The sequence below is a fragment of the Mustela nigripes genome, chromosome 12, assembly GCF_022355385.1.
Source record: "Mustela nigripes isolate SB6536 chromosome 12, MUSNIG.SB6536, whole genome shotgun sequence".
Taxonomy (NCBI): Eukaryota; Metazoa; Chordata; class Mammalia; order Carnivora; family Mustelidae; genus Mustela; species Mustela nigripes.
In genome coordinates, this window is record NC_081568.1 from 149,911,519 (window position 1) to 149,925,006 (window position 13,488).

The 13,488-nt window shown below is 39.2% G+C and overlaps 1 pseudogene; it reads right to left on the bottom strand.

Moving 5' to 3' along the window:
- Positions 1-3,522: 3,522 nt before the first annotated feature.
- On the bottom strand, positions 3,523-4,387 carry LOC132028072 (protein SET-like; annotated as a pseudogene).
- Positions 4,388-13,488: the final 9,101 nt, after the last annotated feature.

Consider the following 13,488-nt stretch of genomic DNA (forward strand, 5'->3'; position numbering starts at 1 on the left):
GATACCTGGGAATAAACCAGTATTCTGGTTGATCTGTAGGAATGATCTGTAACCAAGGAACTACAGAGTACTCATGAAAAAAATTGAAGAAGAAAGAAAAAGAAAAGATGACAAAAAGATGGAAAAGCATTCCATGCTCTTGGATCAGAAGAATAAACATTGTTAAAAGGTCTGTACTTCCAGAATAATATATTCTTTCAATATAATTCTGATCAAAATTCCAGTAGCATTTTTAAACTTCTGGAGCAAACAATCCTAAAATTTGCATGGAACCAGAAAAGATCCTGAATTGCTAAGGAAATGTTGAAAAAGAAAAACAAGTTGGGAGCATCACATTGCCTGATTTCAAGCTTTACTACACAATTGTGATCACCAAGACAGCAGAGTACTGGCACAAAACCAGACACATAGAACAATGGAACACAGTAGAGAGTCCAGATATGGACCCACAACACTATGATAAAATAATCCTTGACAAAGCCGGAAAAATATCCAGTAGAAAAGACAGTCGCTTCAATAAATGGTGCTTGGAAAATTAGACAGCTAGGTATAGAAGAATGAAACTCAACCATTCTCTTATTCTGTACACAAAGATAGACTCAAAAGGGATGAAAGATCTCAACGTTATGCAGGAATATATCAAAATCCTAGAGGAAAACATAGGCAGTAACCTTTTCGACATTGGCCACAGCAACGTTTTTCAAGATACGTCTCCAAAGGCAAAGGACACAAAAGTGAAAATGGACTTTTGGGACTTCATCAAGATCAAAAGCTTCTGCACAGCAAAGGTAACAGTCAACAAAACAAAGAGGCAACCCACGGAATGGGAGAAGATATTTGCAAATAACACTACAAAGGGCTGATATCCAAGATCTATAAAGAACTCCTCAAACTCAACATACACAAAACAGAGAATTGTTAAAAAATAGGCAGAAGATATGAACAGATAATTCTCCATAGGAGAGGTACCAATGGCTAACAGACACATGAAAAAAAATGTTCATCATCACTAGCCATCAGGGAAATTCAAAACAAAACCACATTGAGATATCGCTTTTCACCAGGTAGAATGGTCAAAATTCACGAACAGAAAACTACATGTATTGGAGAATATGTGGAGAAAGCGGAATGCTCTTACAATTTTGGTGGGAGTGCAAGTTGGTGCAGCCACTTTGGAAAACAGTGTGGTGATTCCTTAAGAAAATAAAAATAGAGCTACCATATGACCCAGCCTTTGAACTACTGAGTATTTTTCACAAAGATACCGATGCAGTGTAAAGGAGGGCCTTCTTTACCCTAATGTTCACAGCAACAATGGCCACAATCACCAAACTTTGGATAGAGCTGAGATGCCCTTCAACAGACAAATGGAAAAGAAGATACGGTCCATATATACAATGGACTATTATGCCTCCATCAGAAGGGATGAATACCCAACTTTTGTATCAACATCGACGGGACTGGTGGAGATTAAGCTGAGTGAAATAAGTCAAGCAGATAAAGTCAATTATATGGTTTCACTTACTTGTGGAGCATAAGGAATAACATGGAGGACATTAGGAGAAGGAATGGAAAAGTGAATTGGGACAAATCAGAGGGGGAGACAAACCATGATAGACTGTGTACTCTGTGAAACAAACTGAGGGTTTTGGAAGGGAGGGGGTGGAAGGAACTGTGAGCCTCGTGGTGGATATTAGGAGGGTTGTATTGCATGGAGCATGAGGTGTGGTGCATAAACAATGGATCTTGGAGCCCCCGGAGGACAAGATGGCGGGGAAGTAGGAGGAGGTGCCTTTTCAGCCTATACCCCAAAGGGAGCTGATTACCTACCGAAGAACTCCAATCACCCATGAAATCAGCCTGAGATCAGAATTATACACGTCTGGATCTCTACAGGGGCAGAAGACGCCAGTGGGCAGAGCCTAAGACGCCTGCGCCAAACTCTCCCCCCAGAGAGGTGCGTGCAAGGCCCAGCCTGGTGCTTTAGACCTGCACCCTGTCCTCAGAGCCTGAGACCCGCGCCCGATCCACAGTCTCCCTGAAATTGGTGCACGCAAGCCAGGCGCTCTTAGACCCAGAGAGACCAGGCACTCCCAGCCCGGGCCAGCGGGAAAATCTCAGTGTGTGATCACTGCTTGGAACCTCTCTGGCAGTCTGGAGCTGCCCAGACAGCCACCACTGCCTTGGCTTTGGGTACAAGCAAAAGATCCTGCGTCCCCAGGGACCATGACTTGGAACATACTCTGCCAGAGGCCAAGGGGGAACTTATTTAGACTCTTCAGCCAGATTGAAGCTTCTCTCTGAGAGGGAGATCAGGGTGCAGTTTGTTTTCCCCTAAAACTAAAAAAACCATCAAAAGCTGTCAAAGTGAGAGAGAGAAAAAAAGTGAACAAACATAAAAACTTCCAGAGAACAAAAGCCTGGAAAAAAAAAAAAATTTCCTCAGAGCCCACCCCCTGAGGGGGAGCGGGAGGACTTAACTCAGGGAACATCATTAAATAAAAACCCACGTGGCAGGCCTCTCCCCCAGAAAAAAAATAAATAAATAAAAACCAAGAAAGGAAAAGAAAGAGGAAAAAAAAACCTACAGGAGAACAACCTCTACTTCATAGGAAAACTTTTATTTTTCACTCGTTTCCACTATTCTGGTTCATTGTGTGTGTGTGTGTGTGTGTGTGTACACATTTAGTGTTATTGTAACAAAGCAACTTGTACACTTTTAATGTTTAAAGCTGAGCATCATCTTTCCTTTCCAGTGAAACAAAAAGAAAATATTAAAAATAAACAGGAACAAAATTACAATAGAGAATGTCAATTCCAAATAAGATCCTACAAGTCTGCTGATTCTCCCATCGAGTGGCAGGGCTCAAGTCATCATTAGGAGAGAGTTTTATTTTAAAAGTGCCATCTTAAACTGCAAGGATGTCCGTTAAACATCACAATTAAACATGCCAAAGGAGAAGCCATGTTGTCAAAATGCCCACTTAACCCACCCAAACATCAGTATGGATTTTTTTAAGTTTTTTTTTTTTTAATATTTTTTAAAAAAGAGAAAGTAGACAGGTACATGTTGGTTAATGCTAACTGTCCATATTCACATAGAGACACAGTGTAATCTCTGAGCCCAATATACAGAGAAAGGAGGAAAAAAGCTAGAATTCTATGCACTACTACACAAGGGCCTAGCACCCTCCAGCTTCCAGCAGAGCTAAGGGAGCAGAAGGTTTTTCTTTTTTCCCACAGAGCACAGTGGTGATGATTCCATAAAGTTTTTGTTTGTTGAGACAGGAAGGGACAAAAATGAATTTGGAACAAAAAGGGGTAGAGATTCTTTTCCCACTGTATTCTTCTCAAGGTATTTCCCCCCCAAATAAGCTGAGAACCATGGTATAAAGGGAGAGAAAAAGGTGACTTCAAAATCAGGGCGAATGAGCACGAGAGGAGAAAAGAAAAAGAAAAAGAAAAAAATATGGCAACTTGCTCCCAGGGACTGAGGAAAATTAAAAAAGGAAGATTGGAATCCATCAGTGTTCCATTAGTTATCTTCTCCTTCATTCTCCTCTCCTTCCTCACCCTCATCATCATCTTCATCTTCTTCACCTTCATCCTCATCTCCTTCTTCATCAATATCTTCCAATCCTTCTTCTCCATCATCATCACCCTCTTCTCCTTCCCCTTCTTCGTCATCCATATTGGGAACCAAGTAGTACTGTAATGGATTTGGCCAAATATCATCTTCGATGACTTATCCTAACTCATCTGCACCTGCATCAGAATGGTGAGTAAACCAGGTGAAAAACCTTTCTGGTTCCTCAAGCTGTCTCTTCCTGCTGGCTTTATTCTGTGTTTGACTTGAATGCTTTGTCAAATCCTTTCCAGATTTCCATTTGATTTCAGTGGACTTTGAAGATGGATCACCACTCTCATTCAGATGAAATTCTTTGGAGAGAACTTGTAAGGGTTTTCATCAAAATAAAAATCTATTCTGTAACCTGCTTTAATATCTTCAAATTCTGTCACTTCAACTCTTGTCAAATAATGCAGCACATCTTCATCCTCCTCCCCAAGCAGTGCAGACACTTGTGGATGGTTGACAAATGTTGTTACGCAAAAACTGGGGATTTGGCGATCAATTCCGACCTCTTCTGTAAAAATGGTTGGCGGAGTTTGTTATATTTCTGTTCTATTTTCAAAATCTCCTCACTGGCTTGTTCATTAAATCTGTCTATTTCATTTTGTACTTCATCAATATGTTCAATTGCTTCTTGCTGTTCTTTTTCTCCTTTATGCAAGTGCTGAGATGTTGACGACTGCCCTGGCTTGGGGCAGGAGGCTGTCTCATTTTCTTCGTTTGAGGCGGTAGCCAAGACTGGCGTTTGGGGGCCATGCTGTGAGGAAACTCCAGGAAACCGGGAGAGAGACACGTCTGGGAGTACTGATTCTCATTTTTTTTGATACATAGGTAATGTTTTTAACCTATTTACCATCACAGCGAGCTGTACAGTATATCAAATTCCATAATAACCTGAACTTTTTGATACATACACGTATGTATTTCTTTTGCAATTCTATTTTTTGAATTCATTTTTTAAAATTTGAGTTTAGTTTAGTCTAGTTTATTCCTTTTTATTTTTATTTTCTAATATTCATATAAAGTTAAGCTTCAAAGTAATCCACTTTCCCCAATCAATGCTACCCCTATAGGTAAACCAATTTTTTTTAATTTATTTATTTTCAGAGAAACAGTATTCACTATTTTTTCACCCCACCCAGAGCTCCATGCAATCAGTGCCCTCTATAAAACCCACCACCTGGTACCCCAACCTCCCACACCCCCGCCACTTCAAACCCCTCAGATTGTTTTTCAGAGTCCATAGTCTCTCGTGATTGACCTTCCATTCCCATTTACCCCAACTCCCTTCTCCTCTCTAACACCCCTTGTCCTCCATGATATATGTTATGCTCCACAAATAAGGGAAACCATATGATAATTGACTCTCTCTGCTTGATTTATTTCACTCAGCATAATCTCTTCCAGTCCCATCCATGTTGCTACAAAAGTTGGGTATTCATCCTTTCTGATGGAGGCATAATACTCCATAGTCTATATGGACCACATCTTCCTTATCCATTCGTCCGTTGAAGGACATCTTGGTTCTTCCCATAGTTTGGCGACCATGGCCATTGCTGCTATAAACATTGGGGTACAGATGGCCCTTCTTTTCACGACATCTGTATCCCTGCGGTAAATACCCAGGAGTGCAATTGCAGGGTCATAGGGAAGCTCTATTTTTAATTTCTTGAGGAATATCCACACTGTTCTCCAAAGAGACTGCACCAACTTGCATTCCCACCGACAGTGTAAGAGGGTTCCCCTTTCTCCACATCCATTCCAACACATGTTGTTTCCTGTTTTGTTAATTTTGGCCATTCTAAGTGGTGTAAGGTGATATCTCAATGTGGTTTTAATTTGAATCTCCCTGAGGGCTAATGATGATGAACATTTTTTCATGTGTCTGATAGCCATTTGTATGTCTTGATAGGAGATGTGTCTGTTCATATCTTCTTCCCATTTTTTAAAATGTTTGCCTATTTCATGTGTGTTGAGATTGAGGAGTTCATTATAGATCCTGTATATCAACCTTTTGTCTGTACTGTCATTTGCAAATATCTTCTCCCATTACATGGGTTGCCTCTTTGTTTTTTTGACTGTTTCCTTTGCTGTGCAGAAGCTTTTGATTTTGATGAAGTCCCAAAAGTTTATTTTCACTTTAGTTTCCTTTGCCTTTGGAGACATATCTTGAAAGAAGTTGCTGTGGCTGATATTAAAGAGATTACTGCCTATGTTCTCCTCTAGGATTCTGATGGATTCCTGTCTCATGTTGAGGTCTTTTATCCATTTTGAGGTGATCTTTGTGTACGGTGTAAGAGAATGGTCGAGTTTCATTCTTCTCCATATAGCTGTCTAGTTTTCCCAGCACCATTTATTGAAGAGACTGTCCTTTTTCCACTTCATATTTTTTCCTGTTTTGTAGAAGATTAATTGACCATAGAGTTGAGGGTCCATATCTGGGCTCTCTACTCTGTTCCACTGATATGTGTCAGTTTTTATGCCAGTACCATGCTGTCTTGGTGATCACAGCTTTGTAATAAAGCTTGAAATCAGGCAACCTAATGCCCCCAGTTTTATTTTTGTTTTTCAACATTTCCTTAGCGATTCAGGGTCTTTTCTGATTCCATACAAATTTTAGGATTATTTGCTCCAGCTCCTTGAAGATTACTGGTGGAATTTAAATCAGAATGGCATTAAAAGTATAGATTGCTCTAGGCAGTATAGACATTTTAACAAGGTTTATTATTCTGGTTCAAGAGCATGGAATGGTTTTCCATCTATTTGTGTCTTCTTCAATTTCTTTCATGAGTGTTCTGTAGTTCCTCGAGTACAGATCCTTTACCTCTTGGTTAGGTTTATTCCCAGGTATCTTATGGTTCTTGGTGCTATAGCAAATGGAATCGATTCTCTAATTTCCCTTTTGGATTTTTATTGTTAGTGTATAAGAAAGCGACTGATTTCTGCACATTGACTTTATATCCTGCCACGTTGCTGAATTGCTGTATGAGTTCTAGTAGTTTGGGGGTGGAGTCTTTTGGGTTTTCCATATAAAGAATCATGTCATCTGCAAAGAGAGAGAGTTTGACAGATAGATTTGATGAGGTTCAGGAATGTTCCCTCTATCCCTATACTTTGAAGTGTTTTAATCAGGAACGGACGCTGGATTTTGTCAAATGCATTTTCTGCATCAATTGAGAGGACCATGTGGTTCTTGTTTCTTCTCATATTAATTTGTTCTATCACATTGATTGATTTGTGAATGTTGAAGCGTCCTTGTATCCCAGGGATGAATTCCTCCTGATCATGGTGGATACTCTTTTTGATGTTCTGTTGGATCCTGTTTGCTAGGATCTTGTTGAGAATCTTAGCATCTATATTCATCAGTGATATTGGTCTAAAATTTTCCTTTTTGGTAGGGTCTTTGCCTTGTTTGGCGATCAGGGTAATGCTAGCTTTATAGAAAGAGTCTGGAAGTTTTACTACTGCTTCAATTTTTTGAAACAGCTTCAGGAGAATAGGTGTTATTTATTCTTTGAAGGTTTGGTAAAATTCCCCAGGGAATCTTTCAGGTCCTGGGCTCTTGATTTTTGGGAGGTTTTTCATCACAGGTAAAACAATGTTTAATCCCCCTTTATCTTAGGAAAGTTGAGTCATTTAACACATATATCAAGATATATCTAGGAAGAATCAAAACAACCTTCCTTGCACACACTGAGATTTTATAACCACTCTCCCATCTTTTTCTTCCACCATGTTTCTGTGTTTTTGTGTTTGTCCTGATAGCATATAAATCTTACAGGTGCGGTTCTTTTTGAAGAGTTTCTTCTTTTATTTGCATATATATATTTTTTTCTCTTGTCATACACTTGTATCAGTCTTATAGTTTGTCTTCTTTTGTTTGTCTACTTCATAAATCTTACCTTGGGACCCCAGTGGGCTGAACCTTCTCTTTCATCTTCCCTTTCTTTCCTCTCTCTCTCTTTTCTTTTCTTTTTTCTCTTCCTTTTCTTTTGTCTCTCATTGGCGTGTGGAATCTTGATTGCTCAAAAGTGTTCCAGGGTGCACCTTGACTGCACCACGGTTGATACATCCAGATAAAACTGATCAGTCATCTCCCACCAAATGACTAGGTGGAGGAATGCCCAACAGAAGAAAAATACAGAGGATGGACCTTCTGCAACAGAGATAATGGCTATCAACATAGACAATATGTCAGAAAGAGAATTCAGGCTAACAATTATCCAGGCAATAGCTAGGTTGGAGAAAGCCAAGGATGACCAAATGGAATTGATTAGGGCCGAGCTGTAAGTGACGATAAATGATGTACACAATCTTAGAGTGGAACTTAAAGCTAACAAGGTGGAGGTTCACAATGCTCTCAATGAGTTTCAATCTAATCTAAAGTCTCTCAAACCTAGGGTAACAGAGACAGAATATAGAATTAGTGATCTAGAGGACAAACAGATAGAGAGAAAGGATCAGGAGGAAGTCTGGAACAGCTTAGAAACCACGAAAACAGAATCAAGGAAATAAATGATGCCATGAAGCTTTCCAACATCAGAATTATTGGAATTCGTGAAGGGGAGGAGAAAAAAAGAAGTCTAGAAGATATAGTGGAACAAGTCCTTCATGAAAATTTCCCCAATCTCGTGAATGGAACCAGTGTTCATATACTAGAGGGTGAATGGTCTCTACCCAAAATTATACATTCCTTAAAAAACATCACAACACCTGATAGTCAAATTGAGGAATTATAATGGTATGTATAATCTCTTGAAAGCCACTAGGGCAAAGAGGCTCTTTACTTACAGAGGAAAGGCCATCAGAATAACGTCAGACCTCTCCAAAGAGACCTGGAAATCCAGAAAGGGTTGGCAACATATATTCAGGGCACTAATTGAGAAGAACATGCAGCCAAGAATACTTTATCCAGCAAGACTGAGATTAAAATGGATGGAGGGAAAAATATCAGCAAAGCTTAAAAGATGATTCAACCACCAAGCCGATACTGCAGGAAATATTAAGGGGGGTTCTATAAAAGACGAAAAATCCTAAGAATAGCACTGAACAGAAATATAGAGACAATTTCCAGAAAGGAAGACTTCAAAGGTAACTTGATGTCAATAAATACGTATCTATCAATACTCAACCTCAATGTGAATGGCCTAAATGCACCCAAAAAATGGCACAGGGTTGCAAATTGGATAAAACGACAAAACCCATCCATATGTAGTCTACAAGAGACAAATTTGAACCTAAAGATACATGCAGTCTGAAAATGAAGGGATGGAGAAGCATCTTTCATGCCAATGGGCCTCAAAAGAAGGTTGGGGTAGTGATTCTCATATCAGATAAATTAGATTTTAAACTAAAGACTGTAGTCAGAGATACAGAACAACACTACATAATCCTTAAAGGGACTATCCACCTAGATGACAAACAATTGTAAATATCTATGCTCCCAATATGGGAGCAGCCAATTACTTAAGAAAACTGTTAATCAAAATAAAGAGTCATATTGATATGAATACACTTATCATAGATCTTAACATGCCTCTCTCAGAAACAGACACATCATCGAAGCAGAAAATCAATAAAGAAACAAGAACATTGAATGACACATTGGACCAGATGGACCTCATAGATACATACAGAACATTCCACCCTAAAATAACAGAATACTAATTCTTCTCAAGTGCACATGGAACCTGCTCAAAAATAGACCGCATACTAGGTCACAAATCAGGACTCAACAGATACCAAAAGACTGAGATCATTCCCTGCACATTTCAGATCACAATGCTTTTAAACTGGAGCTCAATCACAAGGAAAAGTTCAGAAAAACTCAAACAACTGGAAGTTAAAGACCACCTCGCTTAAGAATGCTTGGATCAACCAGGAGATCAAAGAAGCACTGAAACAATACATGGAATCCAATGAGAATGAAGACAATTCAGTCCAAAACTTATGGGATACAGCAAAGGCGGTCCTAAGGGGGAAATACATAGCCATCCAAGCCTCCCTCAAAAAATTGAAAAATCCAGAACACAGCAGCCGTCTCTACATATTAAAGAACTGGAGAATCAACAACAAATCAAACCAACTCCACACATATGAAGGGAAATCATCAAGATTAGAGCTGAGATCAATGAGGTAGAAACCAGAGATTTGAACATATCAATGAAACTAGAAGCTGGATTTTTGAAAAAATCAATAAGACCGATAAACCATTGGCTATCCTAATCCAAAAGAAGGGAGAGAAAGCCCAAATTCATAAAATTCTGAATGAAAAGGGAGAGATCACAACGAACACCAAGGAAGTAGAAACAATCATCAGAAATTATTATCAACAGTTATATACCAATAAGCTTAGCAACCTAAATGAAATGGATGCATTCCTGGAAAACTATAAACTCCGATAATTGAATCAGGAAGAAATTGACAACCTGAATAGACCAATATCTAGTAATGAGATTGAAGCAGTGATCAAAAACCTCCCAAAAAACAAGAGCCCAGGACCAGACGGATTCTCTGGGGAATTCTACCAAACTTTTAAAGAAGAAATAACACCTATTCTCTTGAAGCTGTTTCAAAAAATTGAAGCAGAAGGAAAACTTCCCGACTCTTTCTATGAAGCCAGCATTACCCTAATCCCCAAACCAGGCAAAGACTCTACCAAAAAGGAGAATTTCAGAAAAATATCACTGATGAATATGGATGCTAAGATTCTCAACAAGATCCTAGCCAACAGGATCCAACAGCACATTAAAAAGATTATCCACCATAGACCAGGTGGGACTCAGCCCTCGGATACTAGGATGGTTCAACATTCGCAAATCAATCAATGTGATAGAACAAATTAATATGAGAAGAAAGAAGAACCACATGGTCCTCTCCATTGATGCAGAAAAAACATTTGACAAAATCCAGCATCCACTCCTGATTAAAACACTACAAAGTATAGGGATAGTGGGAGAATCTTGAACTTCATAAAATCTATCTATGAAATACCCACAGCAAATATCATCCTCAATGGGAAAAAGCTTGCAGCCTTCCCGTTGAGATCAGGAACATAACAAGGATGCCCACTTTCACCACTCTTGTTCAACACAGTATTAGAAGTCCTAGCAACAGCCATCAGACAACAAAGAGAAATAAAAGGTATCCAAGTTAATTAAGAAGTCATACTCTCTCTCTTCGCAGATGACATGATTCTTTATATGGAAAACCCAAAAGACTCCACGCCCAAACTACTAGAACTCATATAGCAATTCAGCAACGTGGCAGGATACAAAGTCAATGTGCAGAAATCAGTGGCTTTCTTATACACTAACCATGAAAATACAGAAAGGGAAATTAGAGAATAGATTCCATTTACTATAGCACCAAGAACCATAAGATACCTGGGAATAAACCTAACCAAAGAGGAAAAGGATCTGTACTTGAGGAACTGCAGAACACTCATGAAAGAAATTGAAGACCCAAAAAGATGGAAGACCATTCCATGCTCTTGGATTGGAAGAATAAATATTGTTAAAATGTCTATACTGGCTAGAGCAATCTATAGTTTTAATGACATTCTGATCAAAATTCCACCGGTATTATTCAATGAGCTAGAGCAAATAATCCAAAAGTTTGTATGGAAACAGAAGAGACCCCGAATCACTAAGGAAATGTTGAAAAACAAAAATAAAACTGGGAGCATCACATTACCTGACTTCATGCTTTACTACAAAGCTGTGACCACCAGGACAGCATGGTATAAAAACAGACACATAGACCAGTGGATCAGAGTAGAGAGCCCAGATATGGACCCTCAACTCTATGGTCAAATAATCTTCGACAAAACAGGAAAAAATATACAGTGGAAAAAAGACAGTCTCTTAAATAATGGTGCTCAGAAAACTAGGCAGCTATATGTAGAAGAATGAAACTCGACCATTCTTTTACACTGTGCACAAAGATAAACTCAAAATGGATAAAATACCTAAACGTGAGACAGGAATCCATCAGAATCCTAGAGGAGAACATAGGCATTAATCTCTTCGATATCAGCCACAGTAACTTCTTTCAAGATATGTTTCCAGAGGCAAAGGAAACAAAAGCGAAAATAAACTTTTGAGAATTCATTAAAATCAAAAGCTTCTGCACAGGCAACGAAACAGTCAAGAAAACAAAGAGGCAACCCACGGAATGGGAGAAGATATTTGCAAATGACGCTACAGACAAAAGGTTGATATCCAGGATCTATAATAAACTCCTCAAACTCAACACACACGAACCAGGCCAACATATCAAAATTGGGCAAAAGATACGAACAGACACTTCTCCAATAAAGACATACAAATGGCTATCAGACACATAAAAAAAAATGTTCATCATCACTAGGCATCATGGAGATTCAAATTAAAACCACATTGAGATATCACCATACACCAGTTAGAATGGACAAAATTAACAACACAGGAAACACCATGTGTTGGAAAGGATGTGGAGAAAGGGGAACCCTCTTCCACTGTTGGTGGGAATGCAAGTTGTTGCAGCCTCTTTGGAGAACAGTGTGGAGATTCCTCAAGAAATTAAAAATAGAACTTCCCTATGACCCTGCAATTGCACTCTTGGGTATTTACCCCAAAGATACAGATGTCGTGAAAAGAATGGCCATATGTACCCCAATGTTTACAGTAGCAATGGCCATGGTCGCCAAACTGTGGAAAAAACCATGGTGCCCTTCAGTGGACGAATGGAAAAGGAAGATGTGGTCCCTATACACTATGGAGTATTATGCCTCCATCAGAAAGGATGAATACCCAACTTTTGTAGCAACATTGACAAGACTGGAAGAGATGATGCTGAGTGAAATAAGTCAAGCAGAGAGAGTCAATTATCATGTGGTTTCAGTTATTTGTGGACAATAACAAATAGCATAGAGGACATGGGGAGTTAGAGAGCAGAAGGGAATTGGGGTAAACTGTAAGGGGAGGTGAATAATGAGAGACTATGGAGTCTGAAAAACAATCTGAGGGGTTTGAAGTGGCGGGGGTGTGGGAGGTCAGGGTACCTGGTGGTGGGTATTTTAGAGGGCACGGATTGCATGGAGCACTGGATGTGGTGAAAAAAACAATGTATACTGTTTTTCTGAAAATAAATAAATAAATTTAATATAAAATAAACTCTAAAAAAACTGGGCAAAGGATATGGACAGACACTTCTCCAATGAAGACATACAAATGGCCATCAGACACATGAAAAAATGTTCATCATCACTAGCCATCAGGGAGATTCAAGTTAAAACCACATTTAGATATCACCTTACACCAGTTAGAATGGCCAAAATTAGCAAGACAGGAAACAACATGTGTTGTAGGGGATGTGGATAAAGGGGAACCCTCTTCAACTGCTGGTGGGAATGCAAGTTGGTATAGCCTCTTTGGAGAACAGTGTGGAGATTCCTCAAAAAATTAAAAATAGAGCTTCTCTATAACCCTGCAAATGCACTCCTGGGTATTTACCCCAAAGGTACAGATGTCATGAAAAGAAGGGCCATCTGTACCCCAATGTTTATAGCTCAATGGCCAAGGTCGCCAAACTGTGGAAAGAACCAAGATGCCCTTCAATGGATGAATGGATAATGTAGATGTGGTCCATATACACTATGGAGTATTATGCCTCCATCAGAAAGGATGAATACCCAACTTTTGTAGCAACATGGACAGGACTGTAAAAGAGATTATGCTGAGTGAAATCAGTCAAGCAGAGATAGTCAATTATCATATGGTTTTACTTATTTGTGGAGCATAACAAATAGCATGGAGGATATGGGGAGTTAGGAGAAGGGAATTGGGGTAAATTGGAAGGGGAGGTGAATCATGAGA